General features: G+C 38.2%; 2 long non-coding RNA genes across 4 annotated transcripts in view; both read left to right on the top strand.

The window, feature by feature from the left end:
- Positions 1 to 4,123, top strand: part of LOC118519453 (uncharacterized) — a 96,963-nt gene extending 92,840 nt beyond the window's left edge. Inside the window, exons 4-5 of the long non-coding RNA XR_013446918.1 lie at positions 3,211 to 3,486; positions 4,043 to 4,123. This is a non-coding gene — a long non-coding RNA (uncharacterized LOC118519453). The remainder of the gene's footprint in view (positions 1 to 3,210; positions 3,487 to 4,042) is intronic.
- Positions 1 to 5,173, top strand: part of LOC144381563 (uncharacterized) — a 625,721-nt gene extending 620,548 nt beyond the window's left edge. For 2 of the 3 annotated variants that reach the window (XR_013446916.1, XR_013446914.1), the window contains exon 3: positions 4,965 to 5,173. This is a non-coding gene — a long non-coding RNA (uncharacterized LOC144381563). The remainder of the gene's footprint in view (positions 1 to 4,964) is intronic. The other variant, XR_013446917.1, reaches the window with a different exon arrangement.
- Positions 5,174 to 20,820: the final 15,647 nt, after the last annotated feature.

Genomic DNA, 20,820 nt, shown 5'->3' on the forward strand with positions numbered 1-20,820 from the left:
AAAGATTCTAGCCATGTATGATTTAACTTCGATTTAATCCTGCTTCTTCTACCAAGGGTTATCATAGTGAGCATTGCTCATGAGGGTTCTGGGAGTATCAACGAAGGTCAGAGATCAGAAAACACAAGATATAATATTAGATAAAATATTAGCAGTCCTGGAAATATTCACAAAGTCATACATTATGTTAGAGCTACTGTATTCCATGTAGGAAAATAAAAATGGGAAATTGTACAAGCCACTTTCTTTTTTATTACAGAAATTAAAGGTCTAATTTAGAATTGTGAATTTATCTAAATAGCCATTAATACCATTTTATTAGTTCAGGTACTCAGGGTATGAACATATAAATATAGCAGGATTTTTATAGAGTCTGCATTAGTAATTAGTTATTCAGTATATGTATGTCTATATATATATAGGTTTTTAAAATTTACAGAACTACAAAGATGCTCTGAGCAGCCCTTCAAGTTCATGTTAAAACATGTTTATGAAAATTACTTAATAGATACATCTGCTTCTTTCTCTCTGCCAATCACGTGATAGTGTGTGATGATACTGGTGGTAATGATGATGGTAACAGCTGTCAGTTCTTTGTACCTAACAAGCATTTGGCACTTTCTGCCATATATGCACTGTGCCACTTAACCTTCCCAACCCTGCAATTTAGGCATTACTCCCATTTTACAGATGAAGGAAAAGAGGCACAGGGAGATAGAGGTACTTGCCCAAGGTCATGTAAGTCTGTAGCAGAAGTAGGAGTAAAAATCCTGCCTGTTGCCAAAGGTTATGCTCTTCTGTTGACCACAGGCCATTAGTCATAAAGGAGCACTGACTTTGAACAGAGGTAGAGAGTGACTCCATTTAACTCATAGTAAGATGGTAGATTTTTTCCACTGAAGTGTTCACAAAAAATCCTGATGAGGACTCTGCATAGTTCCTTTCTGTGTTATATGACCCAGAGGGTCATTATGTACTTCATAAATATCTAAGTCTTGGACAAAATGATCTCCCTTGAGCTTACTTGAGAATTTGTGCTTACACTTGTAAAAGTGGAGAGCTAAATCATTATTGATTCAGTAAACTTGATCAATCTGGATTATTTAGATTATTTCCTTTCCTTGTTTTACTTTTTTTAACTTAAAAAATTTATAAATATAACATATATGCAAAAGATTATAAATAATATGTATATATAGTTTAAAAGAATTAAGAAGAAGAATATCCACATACTCCCCAACCCAGTTTACCAAATAGGACAATACCAATATCTTGAAGCTCTTGTTTGCTCTTTCGGAATGACTCTCTTCTTCCCTCTCTGAGTGAACCATTATCCTAAATTGTATACTTAACACTCCCTTGTTTTTCTTCATGATTTTACTCTATGTGTAGGTATTTCTATACATTTATTGTGTTGTTTTATTTTTGAACTCAACATTAAGCTTTTGAGATCCATCCATTATAATGCTCTTAATTGTAGTTTTTCATTTCACTGCATAGTATTTTATTAATATTATGTGTGGTATTAATATATGACAATTAATCCCTTCTATTATCAATAGGCATTTGGATTTTTCACGTTTTTGCTGCTCCATATATGGTTGTATTGAATATTTTTGTACGTCTTCTGATGCACATATGCGAGGGTTTCTCCAGAGTATTTGTCTAGGAATTCAGTTGATGGTCATACTGTATATGAGTCTTCTAATTTAACAGGCCATGCTGAATTATTTTCTAAAGTGGTTATACCAGTTTTCATTCTCTTTTTATATGATTATTGGCCATCTATGTTTCACTTCTGCCAAGATGACTATTCTTGTTTAGTCCTCATTTTTCTAGTAACAGTTAGTCTTTTGTTCATTATCCCCTTCCCAGGAATCAAAAAAAGAATGTATTTGGATACGAATCCTTTGTCGGTTGTATGTGTTGTCTCCCAGTTTTTGGCTTGCAAAATAAGAACTTCATTGCACCAAGTCTCTCCTTCCTTTCTGCTAGTTAGAATTCTGTCTTGGGTAACAAAGTGGGAAAGGACAAGCAAAGAGAGTTTAAAAAGCTGACCACATGCCTTACCTGTCCCAGCTTTCTTCCCTCTGCAGGTCTCAAATGAAGATATAACTTGAGATAAAGATGGAAATTTTGACAGCTACATGGGATTACACATTCAAAGGGTAGAGCTGAGAGCACCTTTGGTGACTTAAAATCAGTATAGGTCTTTGAATTACCTCATGTGACGAGCATAGTCATGGAACTGCCCAAGCTTTTATGCAAAAGAGGGGGAAAATCTTTCTTTGCAGCATATATTTTAAAGGGCTAGTAGGAGATAAAATTAACTTTCATTATGATTAAATCCCACATGTCCTAATTATTCAATATACACATTCATCCAACACGTATTTGCTGAGGACTTATCAAGTATTGGGCACTAAGCTAGGCTGATGGGATAGAAGGGAGCAAAGTAAGCACTGCTTCTGATCTGGGGGAGCCTATCACCTTGTGTAGATCAGAAAATCTTTGGCAAGGAGAAAGTAATTGGCCAAATCTCTCCTCAAGTCGCTGGCAGAACTTTGACAATGTTGCTTGTGGGAAAAAAAAAATGGCTTCAATGACTAGCCACCTTAGTCTAAATTTGTATGGAGGTAAAACATAGGCCAAGGCTAAGAGGATGTTTTATGCCTCCCGCATCTGCATATTATGTTTCTCTATACATGAAGGAAATTAACCAATGGCATGTGAATTTATTCATTATCATACAATGATTTAGTTAGTTTTAGCTGTATCATGAGTTAATAAGTTGAAAATCTCAGTGGACTGGTGGCAATAGAACATAATTGTAACTAATCACATTCTCAGAAACTAATCATATTTAATGTCAATGAGCAAAGCCCTTTCTGCAGATGATCATAGTTTAATTTCAGAAGCGAGAATACTAACAATTAAATGGGAAACCAATAACAGTTCACCGCTGACAGATTAGTGTCAGAATACAGGGACTTGGTTGTAGGTATAAGGAGAAAAATTTACAAATAGGTGCAATTTAGGATAATAAAAGTACTAGAAGAGAAAGTTGTAGTAGCTTTGACATCATTGAACAAATACAACTAGGCATGTTCAAGTCTCTTGAACTACCTTATCCATTGAAGATATAAAATTATTGAGAGAGTAGAGATAGAGCTATTTGTGACTTTTTTTTTTTTTTTTTTTTTTTTTTAGAGAGAGTGCCGCTCTGTGCATCCTGTCCACTGTAGAGGAGAGGAACATAGATGATGGTGGCTATTTCCTATGCCAAAGCCTGGGAAAAAGGGCTTCCTTAGGTGTATCCATAACACTTACTGCATAGTTCTTTGTAGTTGGGTATGTACTTTGACATACTGCCTTGGAAGTTCAGATGGCAGCAGAGATGGATTCCTACATTGTTTTGGCAGCAGAGTGAAGGAACATGACCGCTGGGCAGAGCAGATCTGCCCCCCAAAGTTGGTCAGGACACAGGTAAATGAATGTTTCCTTTGGGCAAGATGAGGGTCACATGGGAGAAAAAAACTGGCCTAGGACCATTTTAAATTCTACTCAGTGAATACAGATAATCTGAGAATTGCTTTAAAATACCCCCAGGGGTGGGTTGAAATGTGCTGATAATTGTTGAGGCTAGATGACTGGTACATGGGGGTTCATTGTCTCATTCTTTTTACTTTGGGAATGCTTGCAAATGTCCATACCATAAAGTTTAGAAAATTCTGCTCAAGGACCTCTATGGAAAGGCAATGGGATTCTAACAGAGGAAGTCTGTTTGGCGCATACCTCCCAGGACACTGGGGACTGAGAGAGAACAGCGGTTGGATGAGTAGAACACATTGTTCTTGTCAAAAGAACTTCAGGAGAGGTACCCGATGCTTGGGATTTCCATAGACTGTGTACAAATACCGCCATCGGAAAAAGTCCTTTTTAAACATTTCTCTAGCTTAGACATTGAGAAGACATCATTGGTGGTGCCAGTCAAATAATAACTATCCTGTCCCCATTCATGTCTTTTTTCTTTCAAAAACAGGTCTGGCAAGTGGAGGAGATAAGCAAGAGAGAGAGAGAGAAGAAACAGGGGAGGAGGTAAGTAAGAGAGAGGGAGAAGAAGAGGAGGAGCTGAGGAGGGAGAGTGAAGGAGGGAGAGCTACACACCCCATTTGAAGGGGGCAGGGATCCTGTGTGCAATCAGTTTCAGTTAGGAGAAAGAGAATAAGAAGACCAAGAGCCCATATGCAGCAGGGAAGAAAATTTTAAACTCTAACTCAAGATCACAGTCCTGATTACTACATGGGACTGGCAATTTTAACTAGTGAATTGACATTTGGTTGGTGATTTAAGGTACCTGCAGGACTTTATAATATCTAGGAGTGACATGACTTTCCAAGGTTACACATTATCTCCTAAATCCAGGCTGGTCCTGGAGGTTTAGAGAAGTTCTGAGGATGAGCTAAAAGAGGTTAGGACTCTCCCGTGTAATGCAGAAGCACTGGGCTTACCCTAGCCCTGGAGCCTCCCCTCTCTGGGTGCCAGGGCTTCATCTTCTCCCGGGATCTCAGGGATTGAAAGTTGCTTCAAGTTCAGAGAAAGTTGCTGAGACCAACAAGTCCAGGCCTTTATTTCCTGGAACTAAATATCATAGGAGGTTTTTGGAGGTTGTGATTTTCTCCTCACAAGCCCCCAGGTTAACCAATCAATTAATCAATGAATCTTTCAATCGCTCATTAAACATTAATTGAACACTTAGTATATCCAGTATTCTGCACACTCTAAAGAATGCATGTGGGTTTCCTTGCTTTCTGTACCTGTGCAGCTATTGGCCATCTAATCTATCCCCAAGGTGGAGACATGGACATTAATTGGTTAATTCATATATGGATAATTGCTGGATAATTTAATAAGCATCTACGATGTACCATCCCTGTACGTGGCACTGGAGATGTAATGATTAGGGGGAAGAAAAGAAAAAAAAAAAAAAGGAAAGAAAAAGAAAAAAAATGCAGCCCCTGGCCTCATGGGACTTACAGATTAGGAGGGGAAGCAGACATTAATGAAAGACTCACACAATAAAAAGCTAAATATCAGCTGTGACATGTTAAGAAGGAGAGGTACATCGTGTTATACCCAGTACAGGGGCTTGTCCCCTGGTTAGCAGAGTCAGGGCGAGCTAAAGGAATTTTACATTTCATCAGCAGAGATTAACTCAGTACCTTCTGGTGGGGTCAAGGAGGGAGGGAAAGGGAGATGGTTTTTAGGGCCTTCTCCTCCAGAAGTGTTATCCTCCTTCCCTGAGAAAAATAACTATTAATACAAATAGAATTAAAATTGAATTAATTTCCATGGGGAGAGCATCTTACTTTCATTGATCTAGGAAACATTAAAAATCTGAACTTAGTACTTTTGTAACTTCTGTGCTTTTAATTTCTGTGGAATAAGCTCTTTGTTATGCTCTAGGCTTTGAAGGAGTGGGAATTGAGTCTTGGACCTAATATCTTTTTAATGAACATAGTGACAAGAAGAAATTTTGGCAGGACTCAGCAGCAGTCTCCCCTTCTTGAGGCAGAGAAGGGGTGGCAGGAAGGACAGGAGGATTCTAAGTCAGGCAGCAAATCCACAACATCCTCAGGGGATGGCAGGTCTGTAGAGAAGACAGAGCACAAAAGACCCAGGGTTCCATCAGGGCTGTTGGTGACCCAGGGGTAAACCTCCTCGAGTGCTGGGATCTTCATGTCTCTCTCTGTTACTTATCCCCAGGCCTGGCACAGTGCATGGCACAAAACTAGTTTGCAAAATGTGTTTACTGAATGAACGATGGCACCTGAGACTATTTTTGAGCTGCTTGAAACCAAGAACTCGGGGCGCCTGGGTGGCTCAGTCGTTAAGCGTCTGCCTTTGGCTCAGGTCATGATCCCAGGGTCCTGGGATCGAGCCCCACATCGGGCTCCTTGCTCCGCGGGAAGCCTGCTTCTCCCTCTCCCACTCCCCCTGCTTGTGTTCCCTCTCTCACTGTGTCTCTCTCTGTCAAACAAATAAAATCTTTAAAAAAAAAAAAAAAAGAAACCAAGAACTCATATGAGGTAAGGTTATCAATAGAAAATGAGGACCTTGGGGAGAATGGAGAAAGACCAAAGTTACCAAACAGGAGGGCCAGTACAGCGGTTATAAATCACTGAGCATCCAAATTGGCCCTTAGCTTAATGGCAAGCTGTACACGGTCAAATGTTCATGTTTGGCTTAATGTTCAGGTGAATGGGTGCGTCCCTGTTCTTTCTCAGCTGTGTGTATGCATGGCAGTTTCTGGAGACCTAGAAAATCCAGCTCAATCACTTGAGTGGGGAGAGCAGGTAGACGAGTCAGCGTGGCTGCTTTCAGATTATGGATCTTGGAAAGGGTCTCCCATGGGCTGCTGCCCAGGAGACACACCAATACCCAACTCTTCCTGCGCTCCAGGTAGTGGGAAAGGGGGGGGGGAATGCTGAAGGGGAGGGGTTGAGCGTATCCTGTTCCTCTTCTGGCTTTGGTAGAAGGAATGATGACTTGGCTTCATCGCTTTCTTTAAGTCTTCTTACATATTCACTGTTATTTTTAATTAGTTAATTAATTAATCTTTTTAAAGATTTTATTTATTTGACAGAGAGAGCCAGAGAGCACAAGGAGGGGAATGGCAGAGGCAGAGGGAGAAGCAGGCCTCCCGCTGAGCAGGCTCAATCCCAGGCCCCTGAGATCATGACCTGAGCCGAAGGCAGACGTTTAACCCATTGAGCCCCCCAGGTGCCCCTTCACTGTATTTTTAATTACTAATAGCTGCCATACAGTGGCAGCATTCAGTGAAGAGTCGTACATGTACCCAGCCATCATCCCGACATCAAATCAGTGACTTTCTACACTCTTTGGAATATTCATAACTGCACTGCTACCTCATCTAAAGTGCATTAATCAAATCAGAAAACTGCATTGCCATAAGTCAAAAGATGAATTGCAGGAGTAATCATGTAACAGTATGAGAAAGAGGAGAGAACTGTTGCTCATTCGGAAGTTTGCAACAAACTTCAGAGTCTTAAATTTTCTTTTCTCTCAAGAAAATTGTGATGCCTAGAACAGGGCCTGGCATACTTGGCTGCTCAATAAATATTTGTTGAATGAATGGATGAATTTTCATTCTGTCAATACTCATTCCATGACTTTGTACAAATTAATAATTATAATTACTTCCTTGGAGTAATAATGGACTCATGGAAATGAACTCCTCATTTGTTTTTTTTTTTAGATTTTATTTACTTATTTATTTGAGAGAGAGAGAGATAAAGAGAGAACGCGAGTGAGCATCAGAGGTGAGGGGGGCCATGGGGGAAGAGCAGAGGAGGAGGGAGAAGGAAGGGGAAAGAATCTCAAGCAGACTCCCTACTGAGTACAGAGCCCAATGAGGGGCTCAATGGCACGATCCTGAGATCATGACCTGATCTGAAACCAAGAGTCGGAGGCTTAACCAAATGAGCCACCCAGGCGCCTCTGAGCCCCTCATTTTTGAGCCTGGTTTGGGGCTGTATGTGGCTTGCTCTTTGGGAGTAAGTGTTATTCCTCAGGATGTTTGGTCTTTGTGTTCTTTATTTGCTTTTATTTTTGCTTGGTAGATTTGTTTAAAATTAGCGTGAGTAGAAAATTTAAATCTACAATATCAAAAAAGTTACTTGGATGCATACTTGTGGGCCATTAAAATAAGCTATTGGGAATCAGCCACTCCCAAACCTGACCTAAGAGCTGGGTGATGGCCTCATGCTTTAGGTGAATGCCAGGCTATTGGGCAATCTTGCTCCGTATCCATACCTAATTGTAGGTAAGTCCTGGGCTTCTTGTGACACAGGTGGAGTGAGGGTAACTACGCAGGAAGAGACCTCACAACATGTCTCCCTTGCCATGTCCCAAAGGGGACTTCCAGATAAAGAAATGAATTTTTGTTTCATTATAGTAATGTAAACCACCATAGACGATCCCATCGACTGAGTACAACTAAAACATTTTATCATTAGTTTCTAGACATTAGTCACTTCCAGACGATCATCTTTTCTTCCCAGTAGGAGAACTAATAGAAAGCTAGTCAGAGGTGGTCAACTTTTTATTTTTAATTTTGCAAGTGTTTTGCAGTGATGACTACAAATAGAATGAAAATATTTTTTCAGAGAAATTCAAAGTAAAGATAAATAAATAAATGAAGACCTTAGCTTTTATTTGAGTCTCCTCTGCATTGTCTTACAAATTTACCAGGCTCTTCTTTTTAGCAAAATATAGTGTTTAGGAGCAGGTAATATCATACTTTGCAACTGAAAGATAATTTCCAGGTGTTATGGGCTGAATTGTGTCCCCCCCCCCCCAAGATTCATATGTTGATGTCCTAACCCACAGTATCTCAGAAAGTGGGTATTTGAAATAGAGGTAATCTTTAAAGAGGTAATTAAGTTTAAAATGACATCACTAGAGTAGGCCCTAATCCAATATGACTGCTATCTTTATAAGAGGAAATTGGGACACAGACACACATACAGAGAGACCACAGGACTACACAGGGAGAAGACAGCCATCTATCTACCAGCCAAGGAGAGAGGCCTCAGAAAAAAACTAACCCTCCTGACACCTTGATCTCAGACTTCTAGGCTCCAGAACTGTGAGCAGATAAATGTCTGTTGTTAAATGACTTTAACGCCCAGTCTTTGGTACTTTATTATGGCAGCCCTAGAAAACTAATAATCTAGGCAAACGTTAGGGAAGTAGCAAGGGTAAAGTGTGGTCCTTCTGGAACTAAGCAACACCTAAACATCCTGCAGAGGAAAGCATTCCTGCTTCGTGAAGGCAGTCACTCCTATCCCAGGATTTTATTGTTCATATTTGTGAAGTTTTTCAATATGCATAAGTACACATACAGGATTTCCTTGTGTAATGAGAATAATGGAAGTAATAATAAATGTTGGAGTGGGTGTAATTGTGACTGAAAGGATGATTTTATGATACGGTAAAGGATACTATTGGCTAGAGCCAATTCATTACACTGCTCTGGCAGTCTGTTGTTATTATTATTTCTAGCCCTTACTAGATTTCATTCTTTTAGATAAAAACATGCATATCAGCTTTGGAGTTTGATTGCCTTATGGGCATAAAGCTTTGCATATTTACTGCCCATGAATCATACCAGTATGTGAAATCCAGAGAAGATTCAATTTTTCCTGCTAGATGCACCTCCAGCCGTTTAATTAAAATATGTATTATTAATAAAACTATATTTAAGTCATATTTTTTACAGATATGACTGAAACATTAAGTGCAAATTGTTTCATACTTTCATAGTAATTTGCTTTTAACGTTTTGTGCCTTAATCAAGGTAGCACACTAGTTGAAGGTTTGCGGTCCTGCAGACTGCTCAGCCGTGAAGTTGGAAAAAAGCAAGTGGAAAGTGGTGATTAATGAAAGAACATATTTACTTTTCAGAAAGATTTCGTGGTTTTATTGCAAAAGGGATCTGTACCGAATAGGAAAGTGCATTAAAAGAAATAGCAGGAAAGAATATATAGTCTCTATTTCCATACGCAGCAGCGGCATTGGCCGTTTGCGTGACAGCTTTTCTCATGTTTCTGAACCAAGGCTGAGTTTCAGCCGGCCATCTGCCTTTAGATGTCACAGTTGGTCTTCCGCTGAACCGAACCAACTCTGGCTCTGTGCTTCAGACTTCCCTCTGCCTTCCAGAAACCTTGCCTAAGCAGGAGCACTGATTTGACACACTCTAGCTCGCTTACGTGGTGCGTAGCGAGGGGTTGATTCAAAATTGTTTCATTAAAATAGGTGAGGACAGGGACAGCTGGGTGGCGACATAGCTTGCTGTCAAAATGTAACCCATCTTTATGGAATTTTTATTTCAGATGATAACATTTCCAAACTCTCATGTTTGGTCCAAGTGGGGATGGTGGTGAGTGGGGCAGAGAAAGCAGAAAGGAAAAACTTTAACATGTAATGACTACCTACTATATGGCAGGCACTGTGCTACCCCATTTGTTAGTTCTGTGATTTAATCTTTATGACAAAGCTTCAAGGAAGAAATGCTTATCTCGTCTGTTTGACATGAAGGAATGCAGGCTCCTAGAAGTTATGGGACTGACCCAGCTTCGCAGCTGATAAATGACTGAGTCTGAGGTCAGGCCTTTGGGTTTTTCACTCCAAAGCTCAAGTGAGACACTGTGTATTCTCTTGAATACTGGGTTTCTACACATGCATGCGTTTGTTATGTCTATCTCCAAGTAATGATGTCAGCCTTCTCATTACCCCCTCATCCCTGCAAAGTCTCCAGACAATCAACCTAACTTCTTTTCTTTTCGCTTTACTACTCTAGTCCTTTCTTGACCCTTCCCTTCCCTCATTGCTTCTCTCTCCACACATAGAAATTCTCAGTTACACCTGCATGGAGGGATGATGAACTTTCTATTTTGACATACTCTTTAGTGTAGAATTTTACATGCATCATGTTATTTACCATTTCAATGAAATTCCACTACAATAGTTCTTCTCTAAGTGGTGTAACTACTAGAATTTAATTTTTAAAAGTAATTTATTTGTGAATCTAGAGCCTGTAATTATAGAGTCAAGATTAGTGAGGTCCTCTCCTTTAAAACTGGTTTGATTAGAAGTTATTAGCCAAACTAAAAAGAAGAGGCATTTTATGTTTTCTTTCCTTGGAATATACTACACACACACACACACACACACACAGACACACACACACACACATACACACAGGGGGGCGGGGCTACGTGTGTGTGTGTGTGTGTGTGTGTGTGTGTGTGCATGGTATGGTTCTGACTCCAGGACATCTACTGAGGTGGCACTGGACCAGAAAGTTCTTCTGTAAGAGGAGATAAAAGCTTAGCCAAAGAATAACTTAAGCCATAGAGTAAAAATCCTCTCTCAAATATCTCTATATGGTTAAAGAAACCTCTTCTAATATTAAGTTCACATTACAGAGATACTTAAATGTGCCTTTTGCCTTCAATTTTCTTATTCCTCTACACTAACTGTAGAAATTGAACCGAGCATCATATTGCCACCAGAACAATAGATGCTTCTCTCTTTTCCCTAACCAGTGGGAGAACTGACCTTTGTTTAAAATAATAACCGTGACCATGCTTGAAAACCGAGGGAAGCCAAGCAAAATCAGATCTAATTTTCGATAATTGCAAAAGAAAGTCTAGGCAAAGGAACAGAAAGCCCCCAAAGCCCAGTACAATCTAAATTCCAAGAAACACGTGGCGAATGGTTGGGTCTGGTTTGGCAAGGTGCTGGTGAGTTTCAATGCCCTGTACATTTATTTTTTTTTTTAATTTCGTTTTTCACTGAGCATCCCTGGAAAGAATGTCACCGGCTTCCTGGAGGACAGGCTGCCTCTTGACTCCTCAGAGCTCTTGCCGCGGAAATTAATCAAACTTGAAAAGTGCCCTGGCAAACAAACAAAACACACTCTGAGGGACTTACTGTTTGCAACACTCAGATTCCAAAAACACATGTGCGGGCACCTGTGCTCTCTCACACACATGCACACACTTACACACATTTCAAAGTGTGATAACCTATCTTAAGAATCTTGTAACTAGCCCCCAAAGCAGCATGGTCTCCCTGAAGCCAGCCTGACACATTTGAAGTAGGAAATACGTAAAATAAATACAATGAACTGGGTATCAGATTGGCACAAATACCACTCTTCCAAGAAAAACTGCCTGAGAGGAAATAAAGTAGTGAGAGGCGGTGACTTTGGCAGGAATGGGTAACGGGGAAGCCCTTCCTGGAGCGGCAGCTTTTGAAACACCCACTGTACCAGGTGGTTGAGTTGAGTGAGGCTTGGCCTCGGAAAATGCCGCGGATTAGGTGATATTTTTTCCGATGTGCCACATTCATTGTCAGAACTAGGATGTCCCAGGTGAACCACATGGCAGCAAGGTGACTGAGATCTGTTGAACAAAGTACTGTTTGCTGCTTTCCTTAGTAATAATTTTTCATTCTGGCTTTGGAGCCAAGGGGCAAGTTCAAGAAGCCTCATATATGGGCAGATGTGAATGGCATAAGACCTTGAAATTTACTTGAGTGAGTTTAATCAGTTTTGCTTTAAAAATTATATATGATTAAATAAAAACATTTCAAGTGACTTAGTCACTTTTTTTTTTTTTTGCCTTATAACACTCAGTCCTATGAGGTTGAGCCATGTTCTTTGTGATCACTTTCTGTTTGTCCTTCCCAAGTACCTAGAAACAGACATTATAATGGTAATCTGCATCCCTGGTCCCTGTCTTCTTTCCAGTCTGATGGTTGGAATGTTAATTTTTACATTGGAATACAAAAAAGTAATATTGTGCTGTCATATGCTGGTGCTTACTTGCCCTAAGGAACTGTTTCCAAAAGCTCTACTCAGTTTTAGCAAGGATCTTGCGAGAGAGGTCCCAGTTCAGTCCCTGCATCTGCTCAGGGCTACTAATAAGTAACGGTTGTTTTTTCTGTCCTTCTTTTGAGTTACCTCAGGCAATGCAATTGAGAAATTGATGAATTACTTGTGAGCCTGTTTTAGATATTTCAGGAAAATTCAGAGACATTTAAATTCTCTAGTACATTTTGCTTAAATTGTGAGGGCTACATTGTGCATACAAAAAAACAATTTGATGCCTTGGGAAACCTGCACAGCCTTTTCTTTCAAAAGCCATGCTTGAACCACAAATTGAGGCTCGTTTCCATCCTCTGTGGTCACATATCACACAGGAAAAACCTCTGTACACTTGCCACATTTTATCCAATGGATACCTTTCTGAGCTGATCTCTCCTAGTAGTCTGAAAACTCTTTGAGGACAGGATTCATGGGTGTGTTGAATGGTCTGATTCATCAGCATGCCCCTTTTTTGGTGTCTTGTTTATCGTAGGCCCTTAAAAAATATTTGTTTAACAGAAATGAAATGGGGGCAGAGGGTGAAGGTATAACTACATTTTCCTCCATTTGTTTTGAAGCAGGCTTTACTTAAAAGGTAAGATTGCATCTTGATTACAAATAGATTTTTGCCAGACTTTTTTTCTTAGATTTGCTCATTCTCTTCTCCTTGGGTATTATGCTGAATCTGTGGATTAAAAAAAATTTCTCTGGTTAGACAATTTATTTTACAATAATTTTTAGTCATGAAAATGAAGTTCTAGAACTTGCAATATAAATTTGCAAAGGGTTTTCCTTAGAAGCACCTTTACTGTGTCCCCTTGGTGGTCTCTACCATCTGTGAAAGTATGCTTATTTATATTCAGTTTTAAGTGTCTTCCAATTCCTATTATTTTTTGAAACCAATGAAGAATTATTTAGAATATATATTTTATTCTACAAAGGATTTTTTATTTAAACTATCTTTTGATATTGATATCACTGTTGATATTGTTGTCAGAGAATATCATCCATGTGATATGGATTCTTTTTTTTTTTTAATTTTTTTATTGTTATGTTAATCCCCATACATTACATCATTAGTTTTAGATATAGTGTTCCATGATTCATTGTTTGTGCATAACACCCAGTGCTCCATGCAGAACGTGCCCTCCTCAATACCCATCACCAGGCTAACCCATCCTCCCACCCCCCCCCAGAACCCTCAGTTTGTTTTTCAGAGTCATATGGATTCTTTTTTTAATAGAACTAAATTACAAGATTTTATAATAGAAAACTTTAGAAAATAAAACTTCTTTTTAAGAGCACTTTTAAATTCATCGCAAAATTGGATGGCAGGTACAGAGATTTCTCATATACCCCTGTCCCCACATATACATAACCTCCCCTGTCATCAACATCCCCCAACACAGGGATTCATTCCTTACAATTGATGAACCTGCATTAATACATCGTTATCACCCAAAGTCCATAGTTTACTTTAGGATTCACTCTTGGTGTTGTACATTCCATGGGTTTGGACAAATGTGAAATGACATATATCCACCATTATAGTATCACACAGGACAGTTTTATTGTCCTAAAAATCCTCTGTGCTCCATCTATTCACCCCTCTCTCCCCGCTGATCCCTGTCAGCCAGTGATCTTTTTACTGTCTCCATAGTTTTACCTTTTTTAGAATGTCATATAATTGGAATCACATGGTTGCAGTCTCTTCAAGCTAGCTTCTTCCACTTAGTCATGTGCATTTAAGGTTCCTCCATGTCTTTTTATGGCCTGATAGCCCATTTATTTTTAGTGCTGAATAATATTCCATTTTCTGAGTGTGCCACAGTTCGTTTACACATTCACCTACTGAGGAACATCTTGGTTGCTTCCTAGTTTTAACAATTATAAGTAAAGCTGCTGTAAACATCTGTGTGCATATTTTTTGTGTAGGCATGAGTTTTTAACTCCTTTGGGTAAATACCAAGGAATGTGATTGCTGGATTATATGGTAAAAGAATGTCTAGTTCTGTAAGAAACTGCAAAACTGTCTTCCAAAGTGGCTTCCTACTAGCCATGAATAAGAGTTCCTGTTGCCAGGATTGGATGTTGTCAGTGGTATAGGATTCTGGTCATTCTGATAGATGTGTAGTGATACCTCATTGTTGTTTTAATTTGCAGTTCCCTCATGACTTATAATGTCGAATGTTTTTTCATACTCTTACTTGCCATCTGTATACCTTCTTTGCTGAGTGTCTATTCATGTCTTTAGCTCATTTTTTAGTCAGGTTGTTTGTTTTATTATTGTTGAGTTCTGACTTTTTTGTATATTTCGGATAACAGTCCTTTCCTAGATATGTCTTTTGCAAATATTTTCTCCCAGTCTGTGGCTTGCCTTCTCATTCTCTTGACATTGTCTTTTGTAGAGCAGAAATTTTTAATTTTAATGAAGTCCAGCTTATCCATTATTTCTTTCATGGATCCTGACTTTGGTGTTGTATCTAAAAAGTCATCACCAAACCTAAGGTCATTTATATTTTCTCCTATGCTATCTTCTAGGAGTTTTATAGTTTTGCACTTCACATTTGGATCTATGATCCAATTGGACTTAATTTTGTGAAGGATATAAGATTTCTGTCAGAATTCATTTTTTTTTTTTTGTATGTGCATGTTCAGATGTTCTAGAACCATATGTTGAAAAGACTATCTTTTCTCTATTGTTTTGCTCCTTTATCAAAGATCAGTTGATTATATTTACGTGGGGCCATTTCTGGGCTCTCTGTTCTGTTCCATCAATCTATTTGTCTATTCTTCTGCAAACACCACACTGTCTTGATTACTATATCGTTATAGTAAGTTTTAAAGTCAGGTAGCGTCAGTCTTCCAACTTTGTTCTTCTCCTTCAATATTGTATTGGCTATTCTGGATCTTTCATCTCATATGTACACTTTGGAATCAAAGAAATATATCATAGGGGAAATTCAAATTAAAACAATAGTTGATCTATAGATTCAGTGCAATCCCAGTCAAATTCCCAACAAATTACTTTGTGGATATTGACAAACTGATTTTAAGGTTAAAAGATGGTCCACATCATATGTCATCAGGGAAATGAATTCTTTTTTGTTTATTGATAACATTCTTTTTGGCCTTCAACGTAGGCAATCTTTAAAAATGCTCCAGGCATGCTTTAAAAAATGTGTGTCCACTAATTGTTAGGTACAGGGTTCTATATATTTCTATCAGTTTGAGATTTTTAATGTGGTGTTCACATCTTCTCCATCTGTTTCTTGAATGCCTGATCTACATATTTCTGGGAGATTTTTTTTATTACTATGTTATGTTAATCACCATACATTACATCATTAGTTTTTGATGTAGTGTTCCATGATTCATTGTTTGCGTATAACACCCAGTGCTCCATTCAGTACGTGCCTTCTTTAATACCCATCACCAGGCTAACCATCCCCCCACCCCCCTCCCCTCTAGGACCCTCAGTTTGTTTCTCAGAGTCCATAGTCTCTCATGGTTCATCTCTCCCTCCGATCTCCCCCCTGGGAGATTTTTTTTTAAACCTAATCTGATGGTGGATTTGAGTATTGCTCCTTAAAATCAGGAAATTTTGGCTTTATGCATTTTAGGGCTCCATTGTTCTATGTATAAATATCCAGGATTGTTCTATTAGGTGAATTTTTCTTTTATTTTTAGGAAATGTACTCCTTTAACCATAAGAATTAGTTTTATGTTGAGGTGCCTGGGTGGCTCAGTTGGTTAAGCATCTGACTCTTGATTTTGGCTCAGATCATGATCTCAGGGTTGTGAGCTTAAGCCCTGTGCATCTGGCTCCGTGTTGGGTGTGGAGCCTGCTTAAGATTCTCTCTCCCTCTCCCTCTCCCCCCATACCCCCCCCAATGCTTGCTCTCAATCTCTCTCTCTAAAAAAAAAAAAAAAAATTGGTTTTACTTCAATGTTTATTCTGTTTTATATTAATATTGCCTGATAGGGGTGCCTTGGTGTCTCCATCGGTTAAGCATCTGCTTTCAGCTCGGGTCATAATTCCAGGGTCCTAGGATGGAGCTCTGCATCGGGCTCCCTGCTCAGTGGGGAGCCTGCTTTTCCTTCTCCTCCCTGCTCATGCTCTCTCTCGCTATCTCTGTTGCTATCTCTCTCTCTCTCCCTCAAATAAATAAAAATAAAATATTTAAAAAAAATACTGCCTGACCAGCTTTATTTTGGTTAGTTTTACCTTTTATTACTTTAAATTCAATGTTTTTGTTTCACTACATTTTAATATTTCTTTTGTAAACAGACCTGGATTTTGATTTTTTCTTATTTAATTTTAATCTGAACATCTCTATCTTTTGACAAAGTTTAGTCCATTTATATTAAGTGGATTACTGCTTTGGGGGGACTAATTTATAACGTATTATTTTGTGGTTTATATTTACCATGCTTTTCATTGCTTCCTTTTTCTCCTTTTAATTTATTGAGTTTTTTGTTGTTGTTTTTATTTCATCTCTTAATTTGAAAGTTATGCATTCAATGCCTGTTCTTGCAATTACCCTTAAATTTTCACCAAGCATAGTTGATTTAATATCAAGAAGCAATCAGTATTTCTATTTTCCTATTGAACAATAAGGTTCTTAGAATATTTTGATTCTAATCAACTGCATTTGTTATTGTTGTTCAATATTTTACTTTCACTTTGTTTATAATACTTTCACCATACTTTATTATTATAATTGATATTCTTGAATTTTAAATTAAAAAATTTTAAATTTTAGACGTTATTCTTTCTTTAGATTCATCTACATTTTTAAAATCTTATTATGTTATATTAATCACCATACATTACATCATTAGTGTTTGATGTAGTGTTCCATGATAGATTCATCTACATTTTTACAGTTCCTTTGCACACCATTTTTCTTGCATACCAAGGAAATTATTAACTTCTTTTTAATAAAAACACACTCTTTCTTTGTTACTTAATGGATTATCTGTAAATGATAGAATTTTCAGTGTTTCAGGGTGCCTGGGTGGCTGAGTTGGTTAAGCGTCTGCCTTTAGCTCAGGTCATGATCCCAGGGTCCTGGGATCAAGCCCCACTTCATGCTCCCTGCTGGGCAGAAAGCCTGCTTCTCCCTCTTCCTCTACCTGCTGCTCCCCTGCTTGTGCTCTCTCTCTCTGTCTCTCTGTCAAATAAATAAATAAAAATCTTCAAAAAAATAATTTTCAGTGTTTCTTAGAGTGTTTTTTTTTTTTTTTTTAAAGATTTTTTATTTATTTATTTGACAGAGAGAAACACAGCGAGAGAGGGAACACAAGCAGGGGGAGTGGGAGAGGGAGAAGCAGGCTTCCTGCAGAGCAAGGAGCCCGATGCGGGGCTCGATCCCAGGACCCTGGGATCATGACCTGAGCCGAAGGCAGACGCTTAACGACTGAGCCACCCAGGCGCCCCTCTTAGAGTGTTTTTATTTTTGTTCATTTGAAAACTGATTTTTGCATTCCATTGAATTCTAATTTGACAGTTATTTTCACCAACTATTTGAAGATATTTCAATGTCTTTTAGCATCTATCACTATAATTTGTTTCTTGGCTTTTTTTATGGGTCATCTTTTTGTCTTCCTGTGTTAGCTTGTGTAGTTTGCTTCTAGAAGTTCTATTTTGTTGTTATTTAGGTCTACCTATTTTTAGTTCATTTTTTACCCTAATTCATCATGGTTTCTCTTTGTTTTATGCTAATTTTGGACAGACCTTTATTTTTTCCTTCAAGTTATTTTATTTGTAGTGCCATTTATCAGTTGTTTATATCTTCTGATTCTCCCTTGTGGTGGTTTGTTCCCTTGATTTTTTATTGTGAGTTCATGTTTGACATGGGATTTTGGGGTTTTTTTTTTTTTTTTTCTTAGAAGGTTCCATGTACCTTGGGTTGAATATATTTTTTCTATGTGGCAATTGTACATTTTTTTTTTTTTGACCAGGATCCCAGGGGCTTTAATCTTTCAGCTCAGACTCTCATAACATAGGGATAATATAAATCTAGCCCTCCATATCTTCACAAGTTACAAGGTAGTAATTTTCATTTTTATAAACAACTTTTTTTCCTTCCAAGAGACAAAGTCCTATAAGCAATCTTCCACACTATGTCTAGCAGCAAGTAAGAGTTTTTCCAGTCCATTTCGCTAACTGGATGGGACTTTAAAGATCTTGACTTTCTGAAAAGTCTTCATCTAAGCTTCTCTTTCAATATTATCTTGCTTGTTCTTACATTGGCCTTAAAAATAGTCCCACACTCCTGTGATTATATCTGGCTTTAAAATGTATCTGAGTGGCTGAGCTTTTGGTGAAACTGCTGCCCTGATTTTTAGTTCTCCCTTTATCTTACTTAGCTTTTCTTTTCTTTTTTAGTTCGACTATGTATTCAAACATAATTTTAGAATCTTTAATCTAGCATGTTGACTATGATTGCATCTAAGGGTTGTCGTTAGAGATGAATGCCTATTAACTCAACCTGCTATGATGCCAACACTGGAATTAAACTGTTCTAAAGAAAATAAAATACATTATGTAAAACTATTTTATTAAAAGTATGTTAAGAAAAGAAGTGAGATTCCAGGGATGCCTGGGTAGTTCGGTCAGTTAAGTGGCTTCCTTTAGCTCAGGTAGTGATCCCAGGGTTGGGATCGAGTTCCGCGTTGGGCTCCCTGCTTAGTGGGGAGCCTGCTTCTCCCTCTGCCTCTACCCCTTCCCCTCCCCCTGCTTGTGCTCGCTCTCTCTCTCCCTCTCTCTCTGACAAATAAATCTTTAAAAAAAAAAAGAAGTGAGATTCCAGCAATTTATTTTTGATTCCACTTTTTTTTGTTGTTCTTTTTATTGACAATCTGTCTTGCTCTGAGTACTTGCTCTAATTGTTTGCTTTTGTCCATTTGAACAACTACTTTTTTCAAATTAACCTGAAAGACATAAAGTATTTACTGTATTTGGAAGTACAAAGGGCCTAATTGAGAGGAATTTGCTGTTGCATTATATTCTATCCAGGGAAAAGGGAAGAATATGTAATGCTTTTTATATTTGTTTTCTTATTTTTTAATTGGTGTTTAAAATCCTTGGTAATATTTACTTACAAGATCACTTGAAGAATATGTTTTTTAACTTAGGCCAGGGATACTAAATACATGCCTTGACTCAGGTTTGTGCCCATTTGTATACCACTGTGATTCCATGCCTGGCACAGTCCTACCACATGGTAAGTATTCAAGTCATACGTTCTAAATAAATTCCATGGTATAACCAGATGAATGTGCCCACAGTAACTCTCCAAGTACAGTAGCAAATATGTGATGTATAAGTTAGTCAATACCAGAGAAGTACTACTTAAAAACTGTCCCTATAACTCAGTGGCTTAAAACATTAATCCTTTATTCTTATAATGTTTTTTGGCTTCTGTAGCCTAGGTTCAGCTGGACTCATTCATGTCTGTATGCAGAACATTGAAAATCTAGGCTGGGCTCACTGAAGACAGCTTGGCTGTGCTCCAAGTGTCTCTTCGATCTGTTAGGATCAGTGGTCTAATCCAGACATGTTCTTTTGAGGTCAGTGGGAGAGGCAAGGAGAGCAAGCCAACTGCTCAAGAGTATTTCAAGCCTCTATTTGCCTCATGTCCATTAATATCCCATTGGACAAAAAAGAAACATGGTCAGACCCAAGACCAATGAAATAAAAAGAGTATGTCTCCTAAGGAAGTGAGGGGGAGGGAGAGAATTTTTCTGAACAGTAATCCAATCTATCTCATGTAGTAAAGATTCAAAGCATACTAAAGTCTGGTTCTCCAAAGTAGTTTTCCTACTTAAATGTCCCTACTTTTGTAGGCATTTATCTACAATTATAAGAAGCATGAAGCTCTCCTTCTAAAAATCTACAGTCTGTTCTTATTATTGTGAATGGCTACTCTTTTTTGAGTGCCTATCTCATGCGAGTGATTGATATACACTATCAGATTCAATCATTATAACATCCCAACAAAATAACTATTTTATTCATCTTTACTTTCCAATTAAAAAAAGTGGCTCAGAATACTTAAGTACTTGGCTGTAAGTCAAACAGCTAGGAAATGGTAGGGTAGGCATCCAAATCTAGTTCTTTCTGAATCCAAAGTTCATGCCTTATGCATTCTCTATGCAGCCTAGCAGCATAGCTGATCCACTCTTAAAATAATCCGTGCTATATTTTCACCAATACAATTCTAAAGCTGCTTCATGGGGATGAGTTTTGAGCTCTGAATAAAACAAAAAAACTGATATGAAGATAAGATTTGTTTTTAGAGGGTTGTGTTTTCTTAACTAACAAGAGGAATTAAAAAATACAGTATCTCTGATTG

Source organism: Halichoerus grypus, chromosome 4, assembly GCF_964656455.1.
Source record: "Halichoerus grypus chromosome 4, mHalGry1.hap1.1, whole genome shotgun sequence".
NCBI lineage: Eukaryota > Metazoa > Chordata > Mammalia > Carnivora > Phocidae > Halichoerus > Halichoerus grypus.